The sequence below is a fragment of the Urocitellus parryii genome, chromosome 14 (genome assembly GCF_045843805.1).
Source record: "Urocitellus parryii isolate mUroPar1 chromosome 14, mUroPar1.hap1, whole genome shotgun sequence".
Lineage (NCBI taxonomy): Eukaryota > Metazoa > Chordata > Mammalia > Rodentia > Sciuridae > Urocitellus > Urocitellus parryii.
In genome coordinates this window covers 15,697,710-15,713,339 of record NC_135544.1, presented here as the reverse complement: position 1 = coordinate 15,713,339, position 15,630 = coordinate 15,697,710, and the positions used below count along the sequence as shown (strand labels likewise).

At 40.3% G+C, this 15,630-nt stretch overlaps 2 pseudogenes; both read right to left on the bottom strand.

The window, feature by feature from the left end:
* Positions 1-15,630, bottom strand: part of LOC144250234 (netrin receptor UNC5D-like) — a 244,647-nt pseudogene that overhangs the window by 78,911 nt on the left and 150,106 nt on the right.
* Positions 4,984-6,365, bottom strand: LOC144250116 (carboxy-terminal domain RNA polymerase II polypeptide A small phosphatase 1 pseudogene; annotated as a pseudogene).

Sequence of the window (15,630 nt, the reverse complement as noted above, 5' to 3'; positions counted from 1 at the left end):
TTTATTAGTATACAACAACAACTGAAGAGAATATATGAATTTGTGCTATAAGGAGTCCACTGGCTGATTGCTTTGTAGCATAAAATTTGAGAAGCATTGGTTAGTATATATCTAATCTTAATTCTAATAAAATATGTAACTATTGGAGCAGTAACACTGGAAAAAATAACAGCTAAAAATTTTTAATGAGTAATGACACCAGTCCTCCAAATCAAGAAGTTCTATGGTTCCCAAATAGATAAACAAAAAGAAATAGAGTGAAAATAAAGAACACCAAAGAAAACAAGAAGATCTTAAGACATTTAGGGAAGAAATTCATGTTAGGGTCATGAGAATTCCCAAGAATACAGACTAGTCTAGAGAGAAATCAGTCCAGAAAAAGTACATGAGAATAGTAAAGAATGGATTTAAGATGACAACCTGCACTGAACACTTAACACCTAACACACTTGAATGTATAAAGGGAACATTTTCATATCTGACAAATTTTTTAGAGATTGAATGGGTGATTAGGACAAACCAAAACTAAACACAGAAAACAGAACTTAGAAAAACAAAATCTACAACTCTCCAGGTAAAATAAAATATAACGTAATAAAAGGAATCATGCTAGACTGCTCATCTGTGAATAACCTTTATATTGTTATGCTAATGTAAAAATCATATAATGATCTAACAAGAGTACAACATAATGGGTGTGGTAGTTTATGCCTGTACTTCCAGCTACTTGGAAGGCTGAGGCAGAAGAGGTGACAAGTTTGAGGCCATCCTGGGCAATTTAGTAAGGCTGGGGATATAGCTAAATAGTAGAATGTGAGTGCCTCTAGGTTAAATTCCCAATATCAAAACAACAATGCAAGATAACTATTTAGACATGGTAATTTGAGACGGGATTCAACTGTGTGCCTTTGAAGAATGATATTTTTTGAAGAAGGCTAAATCTCTCCTACTCTCTCCAGTCAGTGGGTACAGGTGAAGCCTGCATTCAGTTCTTGTGGACATATATTTGTGTATTATACACAGGTGTGCATCTCTGTCTAACTATACACAACATTTTATCCAGATTTTATCATTGTAATCTGAGAGAATGTTAGTTCAACAAGCTAATTTACCACTATTGCAAATCAATCCTGGTGTTTCCTTAATTCTTTTCATGTTTTTTGAATGATTAGGTTTGTTTATTTATTTTCCATGTCTCTTTGAAAACTAGTTTTTAAAAACATTTCATGACACATAATTATTGTGTTTATGGGCTAAATGGTGATGATTTGATAAATATATACAATATGTGATGACCAAATTAGGGTAATTAGTATTTCTGTCTTCTTTAACAATTATCATTTCTTTATGTTGGGAGCTTTCAAACTCTTCAGTACTTCTTCACAAAATATATAATCAACTGTTGTAAGGTACAGTCACTCTAAGAACTTTGCATCTGTACAGAAAACATAGACCTTTATTTCTTGTCACTAAACAATACAGTATAACAACTATTTATGCAGCATTTAGATTTAAAGTATAAGGGAAGAAATGTGCAGGTTTTATGCAAAAACTAACACCCTTTTATATCAGGGACTTGGATTTTGTTTTCCTGGGTGGGGGATCGGGCAGATACCAAGGGATAGCTGTATTCAGATAGAGGAGAAGGAAATGCTGCCTGTCACCTAAGGCCACCTCCTGCAAACCCCACTGACTCGGTGGTATCACATACCAGAATAGGGTGTGTGTGTCAAACACATGAAATCCCAGCATCTTTGATAGATACATAAGGACCATTCTGTGGGAGAGCCTGGCACATGACCACCGAGCCAAACACTTGTCAGGCCACTGAGAATACACAACTTTGAAGATATTTAAAAGGCAGATAAAATATGCCTGTTTCTTAACAAGCTATCTGATTCTCATTACTAATCATTGTCATCTGCAAAATGCTCATCACCAGCAGTAATACAAATTCCAGTTTCCTGGCTTCCTGGCGGTCACTACTGGCCTAGTGCTCCATCAAAAGGATGGCAGTTCTCCTCTACAGTATTTCCACTTTGTAATCCAGGGTAGGGATCATTAAAGAAGAGTAAAATACGTCCACTTGGTACAATCTATCATATCAGAAACTGCTTTATCAGGGCAAAGGGAGGCTCCTGACACAGTAAGTTGATATTGCCTCAGAGAGGAAGAAATAAGAACAGGAGGGGTGAGATGCCCATAAGATGCATGCCACTCTCCACTCCACATTCCTGGTACTTTGAAATTATATTTCAGACATGGGTTAAATGCTTGCTTTTCTTAACTTCAGCCTTCATGGTCTGAGTTGAAGGTTTACAGCTTCCCTTGCCTGTTCCGCATAATAATTCCTTTATATATTATTTTGAGAATTTCCCCCCATTCCAGAAATTTCCTCATCCAACAAGTCTAAAAATCTGATTTACAAATGTGATTATGGAAATGTGACAAGATTCTTTCACTTCTTCCTTTCTGTAAGAATATAAACTCAAAGACAAGTTAAATCTCAATAAGCTGCAAAACCACAATATTGTCTCCTCTGATTACTTTTGTTCTTGACATTGTATTGCCTTGCTAGATCCTATATGGTTTCTTGTACTTTTAATAGATGCCTAAATCAGTGTTATGTATTTCAGATTATAATCTCTGCATTGTAGAGTGAGCATTTACCTTGTCCAATAGACTTCCTCTGTACAACATCATACCAAAGCATAATAAAGTGCATTTGTCAATGACATGACTACATTATCAGACCCCAACTCGAATATTGCCAAGAATTACCACTTGACCCCTTATTCTCTGCAACCTTTCTCACTATTAACTGTAAAGGGACCTGAGGATATTTAATTTCTTCAAGCATTCAGGCCTGTGAGCATACTGTGGGAGCAGTACCTCTGTCCCAGTTGTTAATGATGTTAACAATATAAGACTGATATTATTGCAAGGAAAGGGGTTCAGACTTTAGACACAAGCCACATAATTATGTAATGATTTTATACTTTAAAGATGAGTTAAAATGGGTAATGAAAGACCACGTTCTGGAAAGAAGGACTATTTTCTTTTCCTGTTTTAATTGGAACACCCACTCATTCTTTGTTGATGCTGGACTATGATTCACTGTTTGCAGAAGGACTCTAGATTATCCAGTAGGTACATATGATACAATTTGATATATAGAGATCAGTTGACTTCAATTATTTTCTAGTAAGAAATAACTGACCTGACTATTGCTGAAACTTTGAATCCCTTGATAACAATCTGTGAGAATGAGAGCAGCAAATTACCTGAGTTGTCTCTTGAATACTTCTCTATTTTGCTAACTTGGGAAAGTAAAGATGTAGAGAAATTCTCGGGCTTGTTTTCTACAATACCTTGCCACAGGGTTTCTCTAATCTAGATCAAAAGATAAAAGACGTTCAAAACCATTGTCCATACTTATTTCTGGTTTGTCTTCATTTATAATTAACCAGGAAGTTTCCTTTGCATACTGTATCACTTTGCCAATAGATACAGTATGCAAAGGTAATTATATATAAGACTATGGGTGATTGTATTTTTATATAAAGTACTAAGATAGAATTTGTGTCTATAGCACTCATTTCAAAGATTGGAATCGAGGCAATAATTGTAGAAAACTAATAATATAAACCAATAAACTTCTCCTCACACAGCTCTATTCCCTGATATGAAGATTAAGCATTAGAAACACTGAATATAATCAATAAATATATGTAATAGTTGCATAATGTTGAGGTTTACTAAAGACATAATAGTACACAAGCTCACGTATGCACGATATGTGCATGCACACACACATGCACAAGCTCAAGAACAGATTTTTAATGGTAACAAAACATCTTGATAAATGTACCATGGGCTTGAAGAAATAAATTATTTTCTGCTGCTGGCTTGCTTGGTCCTTATTCTTGATTACAGCAGCTTGTTGAATATTTCTGCATAGTGTGTAAAAGTAACCAAGCCTATATGTGATTTTGTTTAGAGTTACAACTAACCAGGAATGCTGTGATACAATTTCTTTCTTTTTTTTTTTTTTTTAGGGGGGTCTGGCTTTCTCTTTAGTTCTTGTTACACGGTGAGGCTCTGGGTCACCAAGAAGGCACTAAATGCGAAGGTCACCCTTTTCAGGTCAACCATATCCTCCCTCCCCCCATCAACTCCCTTGGCACTGGTTTGTGGGTCCACTTGACATTTCGACCCCGGGGAGAGCCCAAGGCCTTGACCTCCTGACTCAGCAAGTGTGGGGAAGAGTTTCAGAAACAAGTTAGAGTTGGAAGGCGGACATTCTGGGAGCTTCCCCCAGCCAGCAGGGGGCAAGGGAGGAGGCTACAGTGGGTGGGTTGGCACAGGGGACAGGGACAGCTTGGCCCAGCTTCCTGGAGACCCCCCAAACCTCACAAGAAGTTTCCATCTCCTGCAGATACCCCAAAGGCACTGGTGAAGTCTGGGGTGGGTGGAGAAGGCACCAATTAGGGGTGGAGACCCCCCACTTAGCTGGTGGCCTAGCATAGTGCTGGGCACACAAGGTGCTCAATAAGTGCAGTTTGAACGAAGGGAGCAAAAGGGCTGTGAAGGACAGGGAGCAGGGCCTGGGGCCCCTTGGCCCAGCTTGTTCCATTCAGAAAATAGCAGTTTAAAAAATGTAAAAATCCTTTCCCTCCCTCCCACCAATTTCTGGGCCCAGGAAAGGGGCAAGGGAGGGTGTCTCTATGCCCACCCTTCCCTCTCTCCATCCCTTAAAAATCTATATACACATATACATATTTATATGGCACCACAAGGGGGTCCTGCCTATGTCCCCATACTCAGAAATGGGGAGCCAAGCTCCAGGACCTTGGGGTAATTAAGGCAGAAGGAAGGGGTCACAGCTTGGGTGACATAAGGAGCAGCCATCAGCCTTGGAGAAGCTGGACTGTGGAGTCCAGAAGCAAAGACCCTTGCTCCCTTCACAAGGGGTAAGAGGTTCTTCCCTCCGGGCCCTCCCCCGCCTAGACAGGAACTGGTGGGGCCTCTGTCAGTTCCAAGGGAGGCGTGGGGGTGAGAAGAGACTGGTTCCCCGGAGCAGCCTAGACCTCAGCAACCTGCAGGCCAGTCCAGGCAGGAGCTATGATGGTAGCCACGCCCCTGGGAAAGCTGAGTGGGCAAGATGGGGCTCTATGAAAGGCACTTGGTGTCCACTGTTCCCAGGCTGGGGCTCCAAGGTATGGAATGACACAAATTCTGCCCCCACCCCAAAAGCAGAACTGGGGCTAAGGAGCCCAATTTGGCAGCAGAGAAACATGGCAGCATGAAGAGAGGGGACAGAAAAGGGGAGCAGCAGGCAGGGCCCCCAGGTCCCCTGAAAAGGGGGGAGGAGGTTCCAAGGCACTGACACAGGGAACCAGGGGTGTACAGTCCTCGGTACAGCCTGGCAGGGCTGCTGGGGAAGACACCTGCTTCCCCAGGGCCACCAATGGGCACAGCTCGCGGGTTTTCTTAAGAGCTCTCGGGCAGGTGCCCAGAGTCTCCGTGGGAGGAGGTGTGGGCTTCAGTCAGGGGCAGGTCCAGGCCCCGTGGCACCTCACTGGCTCCCGGGCCTCGGCTGCCTGAGCACTGAGTACACATCATCCACGCGGCTGAGTTGCTCAAAGAAGGGGAGGAGGTCATGGAGTTCGGTGTCACTCATGTTGTCAAACCACGAGGCCACTGGTACAGCATTGTCTGGATGGAAGACATAGGAGGCAGGCAAGTTGTCCAGGATGAGCACCCGCCGAAGGTCTCGGCCCAGCCGGCTCAGGTCCTTCACGTAGTTCCCCCGGTGGAAGACGCAGGACTCTCGAAACAGCCGGGCTCGGAAGGCCCCCCATTTGTCCAGCAGATCAGCTACTGGGTCTGCATACTTGGCAAGGCTGGCAGTGAACAGCACGCACTCAAAGAGCTCGCCCATTCGCTGCAGGAACTCTTCGACATGGGGCCTCTTCAGCACACAGACCTGGTGGACCACCCCATCAATCTCCACTGGGATGATGAAGTCAGCGTTGTTCTCTGGCTTGAAGGAGCTGTGCACCAAGGTCTCGTCCAGGTCGATGACCACTTAGATCTTGTCCGAGTCCTGGGCCTTGGCCTCAGGGAGCAGGTACTGAACTGGGGTCTTAGGGATGGCGCCATTCTCCTCCACCAGCAGGGGTGCCCCGCTATGGGGCGGCAGGGCCTCTCCATCATCCCGGCAGACACAGCAGAAGAGTGAGTGGAGAATGCCCCGGCTCCGGGGCTTCTGGGAAGCTGCTGACTTCTGGTCACCTTTGCCCCACAGCGGGCCCCGCGCCTCATCCTTGCTGATCTGAGTAATGACGGCCGAGCTGTCCATGGGGCCGGTCGCGCTCCGCTCTGGCTGGACTCTGGCCGGGGGTGCCCGGCCTCCCCTCCCCCTCGGGCCCGGCGGAATCCAGGCACGGGGGGGGGGGGAGGGAGGGATCCCCGCAAGCTTTGGAGGGGAGGGGAGCCAGCTTCTAAGGGGGAGGGGGAGGGAGGGGGCGCGGAGGAAACTTTGTTGCAACACGGAGTTTCCTCCCCTCCAGGCAGATGCAAACATGGAACCCGGGCGCTGTTTCAAGGCTCCCCCTTAAAAGGGAAAACCGCATGACCTGGACTCCGCTGCGGCTTTCATCACTTCTGGGGCCCGCAGGGCTCCGCTGGCGGGGAGGCGGGCCGAGCCTGATACAATTTCTTTTGATAAATAGTTACTATCGTATGGTACACTGTTTGCTTGTTTATTTATAAGATGCAGGTGGAGTCAAACAGAAACATCATTAAGATCTGCTAATGAATAATCCTCTTATTTGCACTGGGCATAAGTGTTTGAACTCAATGCTGCATCTGCGTTTGAAGAAATACTGGTTAACAAATGTTAAAATATTGGTTAACAAATGTGTTACATTTAGGTGGTATGGTTGGGTGAATACTAACTACAGGCAAGCAAGCACTGGGTCTGTTTTGCTAGAAAAATACAGTATATCAATGGCAACATTCCATTTTCACCTAAGCAAATACTCATTCATATTGTTATGCTAAATATATTTATCAAGTCAGAATTAGTCTTTTAAAATTAACAATGCTCTTTCTCACTGATAATATGTGTATTGCAAAAAATGTGGACAATAAAGAACAAATAATAATTACCAATGTTCCCATCTTTCAAGGATAACCGCTGTTGTAATTTCAGCATCTATACACTCTCTCTTTTATTATAGATACACAAATTTATTTATATGAACACATTCGGCCCTATCTGGAGCATAGGCAGAGGTACATGTCCATAGGAACATATTCGCCTTATGAACCATGGACCTGTCATTTAAATTTTCCCCTAGAACACTGCTGACAAATATCAACCCTGACATAGAAGCTCATAGTTTTTTAATCCTGAGGACAGGTTGAGCATCACTGATTTGCAAATCCAAAATCCAAGCCATCCTGAGTGCCCATGCTCAAAAAGTTTCAGATTTTGGAACATTTCACATTTTCAGAGTAAAGATGCTTAACTGGTAGTCTGTGCAGATATCCCTAAGTCTTAAAAGCTTAAATCTGAAACAACCCTGCTTGCAATTTTGGATAAGGGATACTCAACATGTACCTCAAGACGGGGTTGAAGCGAGGTAGTGGAAATGATGTCCAAACTTAAGATGACACCAGGAACACACATAGATAGGCAAGGTGAACTGATTTAAATTGGCTCATGACCGCTTTCCCTTGTACCCCTGGAGCCCAACTTCATAGTCTTTTGATTCAGATTACTTCTGACATGTTACCGCTTTTGTAAGGCATGTTCTAATTCTAAAAAAAAGAGTAATATGTTTCCCTTTGATTTCTCCTGCCTGAAAAGGTAAGTTCTGTTTCTCAACTTCAGTTTTCACTTAAAACATGCTAATATTAAGCAGAGATTACTTTTCCTACTTTCCTCAAACCTAGTATAATGCCTGGTACATAATAACTATTCTGAAAGTGTTACTTTACAAAATTATAATTCAGTGCCCTGTATTTATATTAATTGATAATGCTCTAGTCTTATTTTTTCAGCTTTTTTGTGCTATTTACATAATTTCCTGAGTCAATAGTGTCTGAAAAACTCAACAGACTTAAGTATTAGTTTATTTGGGGAATGCATAATGCATAATCTTTTGAGTAATGGAGTGTGAATATATATAGTCCTCAATTTATAATGGTACAGTATATGATGTTTCGATTTTTATGGTGGTGTGAGAGCTATATGCTTTCAATAAAAATCATACTTCGTATTTTGAATTTCACTCTTTCTCTTGGCAGCAGTATGCAGGACCCTTTCTTGTGGTGCTAGGCATTAGTAGCCAGCCATAGCTCCCAGTTAGCCACATGATCATGAAAAAATGTAGACAATAAAGAACAAATAATAATTACCAATGTTCCCATCTTTCAAGGATAAGTGACATGTACTGGACTCTATAGTGTTCTGCATTCAATAACCTGCACAAGACAATAAATGTTTTATCATGAAATAGACTTTGAGTTACATGATTTTGCCCATGTGTAGACTAATGTAAGTGTTCTCAGAATGTTGAAGGTAGGTAGGCTAAGCTATATGTTTGGTAGTTTAGGTGATTTAAATTCATTTCCAATTTATGATCTTTCCGATTTATAATGGATTTATCAGGAAGTAATCCCATCATTAGTCAAGGGTTATCATGACTCAAGAATCATGTGTGTGCATGTGTGTGAATCCTGCTAAAAAAGAAAATACAGCTATCTTTCTTATCAAGGACCAGTGGGCTCAAGACAAAGGTTCGTTGTCCAGGTCTTATCAAACTTTGATGTGCACATCTTATATATCTTGACCTTAACCAGCAGGAGCTTGAGAGGGCAGAAAAGAGAAGAAAAACACCAACATAATAATGTAATTCCTTTGCCTTGACATTTTGGATTCCCTGAAGCACTTCCCTATCTACTTGAGAGTGTTCTAGTTCAAAGGCCCTTATATGGCAGTAGTAACTGCCAGGAAGCAAGGCTCCAATTTTCTACCAGGGAAAACACTTCACTTAGATTACATATGCTGTAAAGAAAAGCAGAAAAGCAAAAGTATTAGAAACAAGTGAGAATTCACTTGAAAGTAATTATTTTGGAGAGACATGTTGCAGTGGGTTCCAAGAATCTTACGGTTTGCATGCATTTTTTTTCTCTAGTTTTTTTTCATTACTTGTTAAAGGGTCATCTGGAGACTAAAACTGCAAACCAGGCAGCATGCATGCATCTTCCTAACAGAACACAAGCACACCCAATGGGCTCGAAAATTGATTAATTAGGGAGACCAGACTACTGCTTCAGCTTCCTCAAAAACAGCAAATTACAGGCCAAACAAGGGGTCTGTCATCCATCCAGAGGAAAGTCCCCTGTGCATCTAGTTTTGGGACATCTAGTTTTAGGCTCCAAAGTATCTGAAAAAGTCACCTATATTAAGACAGCACAATCAGACCCATGAGAAAGAAGAGATGTGCAGATGGACAGGTTACAGTGTGTGTGTGCGCGCGTGCACGTGTGTGTGTGTGTGTGTGTGTGTGTGTGTGTGTACTCTCAAAGTGGCAGAGGTAGGAGGCATTAAACACATCTAGAAGTTATTGCATCTCCCTAGCCCTAAAGCCATTCTGATTACCTGGATGCTTAGACTGCTCAAATCAGATGGGTGGCAAGGAGAAACAAAAGAGCTCTGTTTAGGGTCTCTAGGTATTGTTACATTTACATCAGCTGTGCTGAAGTGAACTGATCCTGAAATCCCACCAGTGACCAACAAACTGCTCCAAGTCCCACTGCTTGGTATGGGTCTATGTCAGTGGGACACTCCAGTCCTAAGACATTTCACCATTTCAGTGACTTCACGTGGTCTTCTTTGAAACTGGGTGCAAATGGGATGAATTGCAACCCCCCAAGATGGTAGAGAACTTCTGTATAGAGGAGGGAGATGTTACATATTCTGGCAGTATCAACTCAAATGCTCTTTATGGATTAGGACGTTGTAGGCTTGCAAAAAGTGGATGTCATGCAAGAGGGTGAGAACGTTAAAAGTCTTAGTGCTCAATTGTTCTCAGTCTGATGTGATTAGCCCAGGGATCTTTAAAACTGATCAAAGTGGTATTACACTGTGGACTCGGGAACTAGGTATGATGACAGGTTTTCTGTCCTGAGGATGACAATGAACTTGAATTCTCAAGGGCATATGAATATCTGGTAGCCTAAAGGAAGAGGGAATATATTGAGTCTGCAGAAATCAACATAGCTATAGTGAAGACAAACTTCTCAGTCCCCCACTGATGGATCAATGACATCAGCTCTGTTAATGAGAAACCAGGGTGTTCTTTGAATGCTGCAGGCATGCCCATAGGCTTAGCTGCCAGTGCTCAAGGGGAATTCCTGTTTTTCCATTTCTCTGTTGACTAATTATCTCAATCCTTTCTATCCTTCCTCACTCAAAAAGCTCAGGAGATCAAAAGCTCCAACTCTAAAAGCCCTAATTTCAACTGAGCAGAGCCTGAATTTTTTTTTTTTTTTTTTTTTGGCTAAGGGTCTGTCAATTTTATTTATTTTTTCAAAGAACCAGCTTTTAGTTTTGTCAATTTTTTCAATTGTTTCTTTTGTTTCAATTTCATTAATTTCAGCTCTGATTTTAATTATTTCTTGCCTTCTACTTCTTTTGCTGTTGTTTTGCTCTTCTTTTTTTAGGATTTTGAGATGAAGTATGAGATCATTTATTTGTCGGTTTTTTCTTTTTTTGAGGAATGAACTCCAAGCAATGAATTTTCCTCTTAGAACTGCTTTCAATGTGTCCCATAGATTCCGATATGTTGTGTCTGTGTTTTCATTTAACTCTAGGAATTTTTTAATTTCCTCCTTGATGTCTTCTAAAACCCATTGATCACTCAGCAACCTATTGTTCATTCTCCAGGTGATGCTTGATTTTTCCTTTCTTCTTTTATCATTGATTTTCAGTTTCATTCCATTATGATCAGATAAGATGCATGGTATTATCTCTACCCCTTTGTATTGTCTAAGAGTTGCCCTGTGACATAGTATATGGTCTATTTTTGAGAAGGTTCCATGTGCTGCTGAGAAAAAAGTGTAGCTACTTGATGTTGGGTGGTATAGTCTATATATGTCAATTAAGTCTAGGTTGTTAATTGTGTTATTGAGTTCTATAGTTTCCTTATTTAACTTTTGTTTGGAAGATCTGTCCAGTGGTGAGAGAGGTGTGTTGAAGTCTCCCATGATTATTGTATGGTGGTCTATTAGACTCTTGAACTTGAGAAGAGTTTGCTTGATGAACACAGCTGCACCATTATTTGGGGCATATATATTTATGATTGTTATGTCTTGTTGGTGTATGGTTCCCTTGAGCAGTATGAAGTGTCCTTCTATATCCCTTTTGATTAGCTTTGGCTTGAAATCTATTTTATTAGATATGAGTATGGACACTCCTGCTTGTTTCCGCGGTCCATATGAGTGATATGATTTTTCCCAACCTTTCACCTTCAGTCTATGTATATCTTTTCCTATCAAATGCGTCTCCTGTAGACAGCATATTGTTGGGTCTTGTTTTTTGATCCATTCTACTAGCCTGTGTCTCTTAATTGGTGAGTTTAAGCCATTAACATTTAGGGTTATTATTGAGATATGGTTTGTTCTTCTATCCATATTTGTTTATTGATGTTACTAAACCTGATTTGTTATCCTCTTTGACTACTTTCCCCCCTTTACTGTCCTACCTCCCATTGTTGGTTTTCAATGTTATTTTCCATTTCCTCTTCCTGTAATATTTTGCCAAGGATTTTTTGAAGAGATGGTTTTCTAGCTGCGAATTCTTTTAACTTTTGTTTATCGTGGAAGGTTTTAATTTCATCTTCTAACCTGAAGCTTAATTTCGCCGGATACAAGATTCTTGGTTGGAGCCCATTGTCTTTCAGTGTTTGAAATATGTTATTCCAGGATCTTCTAGCTTTCAGAGTCTGTGTTGAGAGATCAGCTGTTATCCTGATTGGTTTACCCCTAAATGTAATCTGCTTTCTTTCTCTTGCAGCTTTTAAAATTCTCTCTAAAAGCCCTAATTTCAACTGAGCAGAGCCTGAATTTTGAACAATTTGGTAGCAATTTCAAGTGTTTGTGATATGCTGTAATGTATAATCTTAGAGATGCATTTGAAATGTGCATAGTGACGCTGCGGGCAGGAGTGAAACATTACGCTGGGGAGAAACATGGCAGAGAGCTCAATACCTCGTGCAGCTTTATTTTTCTCAGTCTTACTTCCTGTAGGTATTCTGAGGGAAATGAGGGGCTTCATTTGAGTTTATGGAATGATGATGGTCTCAGATCATTGGCCTGATGAAGATGAGGGCTTTGTTCTTTATCATATTTCCACTACAATTTTCTGCAAACACAACTGTCTTGTGGACCATAAGGCAACCCCTATGGATGTCAGGCTCTTCTCCATTCTCTTTCTAGAGCCATCAGATTTCTAAGACACTTGGGAACATTTAGAGGTCACTAGGTATTTTGAAGTCATGGAAGGAGCAATCTGACTTGTAAATCTCAAGTGTAGTACTTTTGAAACAAAGGTGAGCTGCCCAATGGAGGGGCAGAGGTGAGGACAGGATGATTCTGCCTTCCAGGAGACGCTGGAAATCCCTGGAGACATTTTTGTGTGTCAAAATCAGAAGATATTGCTAGTGGTACCAAGTAGGCATAGGCCAGGAATGCTACTAAAACCTACAGTGCAGAGGTCAGCCTCCCTCAGTGAATACTTATCTGGCCCCAAATGTCAGTAGTACAGAAGCTGAGAAATCCTGAGTCACATAGGGTCAACACTCCCATTTCTCCTTGAGATATGAAATAACAGGGGCTGCGGCTGTGGCTCAGTGGCAGAGCACTTGCCTCAAACATGTGAGGCACTGGGTTCAAATCTCAATACTACATAAAAATAAACAAAAATAAAGATATTGTGTCCACAATATTTCTTTTTTTAAAACTAAAAAAAGTTTTAAAAAAAAGAAATAACAGGATGAACACAAGCTATTCTGACCTTTTGTCAAGTATGTCTTTTTCTACTGTTTCTAAAGCTGAGAAATTGAGCTTCTTAGTGGATATTAGCATTGTTCAATAAGGATTCCTACCTTCCAGATATGAGAATGGTAGGAAGTAGGGGGAAAATAATTCCTTGTAACTAAAGATGTGGAAAAGCATTTTGTAATTATCGCAAAAAATGTATCTTCATTGTGCTTAGTGCATCATTAAAATGTCTTATAGGTGCTTAATGTCTCATTAAAATTTAATCTGTACCTGCCAAAAAACAGGACTTCCCAGTAATCTTTGGAGTATGTACTAATTAAATTTAGCAAATGCCTTAAGATTAGCCAGGAACCCAGCTAGGAAAGCAAGCTGTTGATATATTTCCTCTCACGATTAATTTGACAAATACTCTGAACTGATTCTAACTTACCATGGGTTCAGAAGGCTCTGTTAATCAGTACCCTTTGGTTTATCAGGAAGATATAAATCTACTAGTTAAAGGCTGCATCTAAATCCGAATGGAAACTATGGTGTGTTCAAATGCCCATACTTGGGCAAGAGAGAAGTCAGGAAAATCTCCAAAAATATATTCCCTTATATTGTTTCTACTACTTCTATAATAAGATCCTTGATAAACTCAAGAATAGTGACTCCAAATATACTCTAAGTAAAATATGAGAAACCCAAAGGGAATAGTTTAAAAAAAAAAAAAATAAGACAGCTCTCTTGGACTGGGTTTCTGGGATCAAGCCATGGCTTTCATTAGCATCCAGGTCCCACAGATAATGTGGCTAATTTAACTGCTTTGGAAGGAGGTGAGAAGCACAGTACTCTGTTAATTCTTTTCATATTAATGTGAGAACACTTCTTTAGGATTTGCCATTTTTATTGATCAGCAAGTGTAAAATAAACTGTAGGAATCGGGCCAGAGTCTTGCCCAGAGAAGTGAGCTCTGAGGTTGGTGAGCATGTGAAAAGTATTTAAGTCTCATTCTGAAAATGCAAAATGACCACCAGGGGCATCATACAGAGGCGTTCTAGCTCCTAGTTCTTGAGAACTTCTTAAGAGTGTGCAATTTCCAGAGTATTTAGTTGTGAGCTGTTACTACTACCATATGCTCATAGGAAGGAACCTGGTAAAACATGGTCCCTATGAAACTGTACCAGCCCCATATATTTACATTACAAAATTATTAAAATGACTCTTGGAGATGAGATCAGCATGCCCAGAAGTTTGAAATGAATGTTATTTTCAAGGCGAATCTAGTTAGAGGGCCTGCACTCCAATTTTCCCAAGACTCCTTTAAATAGTATTTTTGCAAAGGCTCTGTGAATTTGCATCCCAACATCTCCTTGCCTTTATTTCCATCCATGAAATGATGCAGAATGGGAATCATTTCATTTTTTATGACTGATGGATATCATACTCATTTTTGATGGCTGTCATCAAATATTGAAAATTGTGGAACATGACTCAATCTCTAATGAAGGCTAACATTGCTTTTTAAACCAAGGCCATATGTGTTCTCACTAGATAATTATGCCCCTGCAGGCCATCGACCAAAATAGTAACAAAGATCTGATCATGCCTTCCATTCCAGTGACCTCTGACTCCTCGATTATGTAGTATTTTTTTCCTGGTTGGCATTTAGATATGTAGTATAGCCACAATTCTTTTAGTTTAAAACTGAAAAGAAATTGTATGATTAGAAGCTTTTGGCAGCTATAAGATATTGCTTAATAGATTTGCCTTTGTATCACATAAGGAGATGCATATTAATACAGAAAAATTCTGTCATCAAACATATCCATATATATATAAAACTTCCAGAAGTGGGAGATAACTTGTCTCTTTAGAAAACTTTCTAAACCCTAACCTATATTTTGTGAATGTCTCTATTAACTAAATTATAGTTCTAGGCTTTCACTGGGCCCAAATTGAATCTAATTTCATCTCCCAAAAAAGCTAACTTATAAATGGAGAGAATCCAAGAGAAAGGACATGCTTGAGGGAGTAAAAGTTACATTTAAGAAATTAGATGAGGAGGGGGGATTAAAGAGGAAGGAGAGGAGTTAAGAGAAAAGAGAGGGACAAAGACTTATGTATAAGAGAGTAAAAAAAAAAGTAACAGGAATTTATTTTTCTAAAATAATCTGTTTCCCAGAAAATACTCCTTTTGCTCATATAGATATACTTGGACATAATTTTAACTTTATGGTATATTAAGTAAGAAATATTAAACATATCAGAATTCAAAAGACATGAATGTTAACATTATGAATGTAAAAAGCATCTCTAAGTTTTCAGAGATTTTTAGGTTTTGGAAGACAATTATTTGGAATCAGGACAGAATTCTTACTTTAACCTTCAACTGCAATACCCTTCCAGGTGACCTCTCTCAAAGCAGGTCTGTGAGAACGGGAGATGCTCATGATTCCTAACACCATAGCTTCTTGCTCACATAGCCAGTCATGACAGTGTTATATCATGCCCTAAAGATCAAATTCCAGACTCTCAGTTTAAATCCATGAAACAGCACATCTGGAAACAGAA